The sequence below is a fragment of the Suricata suricatta genome, chromosome 8 (genome assembly GCF_006229205.1).
Source record: "Suricata suricatta isolate VVHF042 chromosome 8, meerkat_22Aug2017_6uvM2_HiC, whole genome shotgun sequence".
In the NCBI taxonomy this organism is placed as follows: Eukaryota; Metazoa; Chordata; class Mammalia; order Carnivora; family Herpestidae; genus Suricata; species Suricata suricatta.
The window spans coordinates 44,845,043-44,847,235 of NC_043707.1; the positions used below are offsets into that span (position 1 = coordinate 44,845,043).

The window sequence follows — 2,193 nt, forward strand, 5'->3', positions numbered from 1 at the left end:
CCCTCTCCCCCTCCCCCTTCATCCCCAGGTTCGTTTTCAGTATTCAATAGTCTCTCATGATTTGTGTCCCTCTCTCTCCCCAACTCCCTTTCCCCCTTCCCCTCCCTATGGTCCTCTGTTAGGTTTCTCCTGTTAGATCTATGAGTGCAAACATATGGTATCTGTCCTTCTCTGCCTGATTTATTTCGCTTAGCATGACACCCTCGAGGTCCATCCACTTTCCTACAAAATGGCCATATTTCATTCTTTCTCATTGCCATATAGTACTCCATTGTATATATATACCACATCTTCTTGATCCACTCATCAGGTAATGGACATTTAGACTGGGTTTTCACCAAGTTCATCAGGAAGGCTGATGAGAAGAATGTGTGGGCGAGGTCACTACTCAGCGCCCTGTTCCCAGCTGTAAGATAGGTCTTGGTGGGACGGTGTGACCCACAGAACCCTGGCTAGCTGCCCCAGCAGGGTCCAGTGGGGCCTGGCTGGCTACCCATTGGAGGAGGGACTACTTACCCCCAGGACAGCCCTCTCTGCACCCCAGCACTGCAGTTTTGAGGCCTTATAGCTCTTCTGGGGCTAAATCCTATTGGGAACCAGCCTGTGTGTTTCCACACGAATCTACTCAACCCACAATGTACATCCAAGTTTCCTCTAAACACACTAGCAATATTCCTACCTCGTGCCTTTGTACATGGTAGTAAGACACAGAGTGTTAAGACAAGACCACATATTCTTTAATCCTCCTCCCTTTGAGAGGTGAGCCTGATTCCCCTTCTTCTGCATGTGGGCTGGACTTTGGGCCCCCCTTCCAACTGGTGAAATAATGTAGAGATGACAACGTGTGACTTCGGGGACAAGGTCATAAAAGGCCCTGAGGCTCCCTGCTTGTTCTCTCTCATCACCTACTCTGCAAAGCCAGCTGACATGTCACCGAGACACTCGAGACTCTCACTAAATGTAAGGAAGTGAGGCCTCCGGCCAACAGTTATCAAGGGACAAAGGCCTCTGCCAGCCGCCACATGGGAGATTCTCCAACCCCAAGGAAGCCTCCAGGTGCCCGTGGACCCAGGCAGCATCTTGACAGCAGACTCTAGGGACCCCTCGGGCTACATCTACCCAACTAAGCTGTTCCTAAATTCCTGCTCCAAGGAAGTGTGAGACAGTCAAGGTTGTTTCAAGCTGCTAAGTTTCGGGGCACCATGTTAGGCAGCAGTGGATAACTAGGCACACATGCTCCTTCCTAGACTGAAGTACCCCTCCTTCTCTGCACAGCAAACTTTTGTCATCCTTCAAAATGCCATGCCACTGCCACCCCCTCTGCGTCACCATCTTCCGGGCTCAGCATCAGGTTAACTGCTCTTCCTCCTGGACAGGTTTTACACAGGTCCATCTCGGCCCTTCCGGCACGGGATCACAGTGATGCTCTTGCTGTCTCTCTCTCAGTGGAGTCAGAGCTCCTTCAGGGATTACACCTTATTTGTCTTTATATCATTCATGCCTGGCCCAATGGTAATGCTCAGTTAATATTTCTTTAATCATTTTATTTAATCAATTAACATAGAGGCTGTGTAACATGGTGTCTTCCTCTTCTTTCTTTCTTTTTTTCTTTTTTAATTGAGTTGATTGTGATACTGCATGGTAATTGACAGCATTGCTGACATCTTCCTATGGCTCCCATAGTTTTATATTTCTTTCATTAGCTCAGTCAGCATGGGTTGGTTGATGGTCTCTTTGTTTCAGGAGCTGGGAGAGGGTACGCTAGTGACAGGGAGGTCAATTAGAGCTGAACTGTCCAGCACACTAGTCACTAGCCACATATGGCTGTTTAAACTTAAAATTTGGTTCTGCAGCCGAACGAACCACATTTTAAGTGCTTCAGAGTCACACGTGTTTAGTGGTTACCATTTTGGACAGTGCCAATGTAGAAATTGTCATTATTGCTTTAAGTGCTATTAGGTGGAAGTGATTTAGAAAACTTTTGAGATATATTAGCAAACTTTTGAGAGATCAGGAGGGTCTAAGCTGATGCGGTGGCAATGAGACAGAGGGGCAGGATCTCTCTGAGATGTACTACCATGCAGAGCAATGGGGGCGGATACGTTCAGGATACCTTCTGGATTTCTCCCTACTGAAATGGGTGGATGATGGATGGAATTGTTGTAGGCACAGGCGAAGGAGCAGGATTTGAGG

General features: G+C 47.7%; 1 long non-coding RNA gene across 1 annotated transcript in view; it reads right to left on the minus strand.

Moving 5' to 3' along the window:
• LOC115298010 overlaps window positions 1-731 on the minus strand; it is a 4,813-nt gene extending 4,082 nt beyond the window's left edge. Inside the window, exon 1 of the long non-coding RNA XR_003911557.1 lies at window positions 680-731. This is a non-coding gene — a long non-coding RNA (uncharacterized LOC115298010). The remainder of the gene's footprint in view (window positions 1-679) is intronic.
• Window positions 732-2,193: the final 1,462 nt, after the last annotated feature.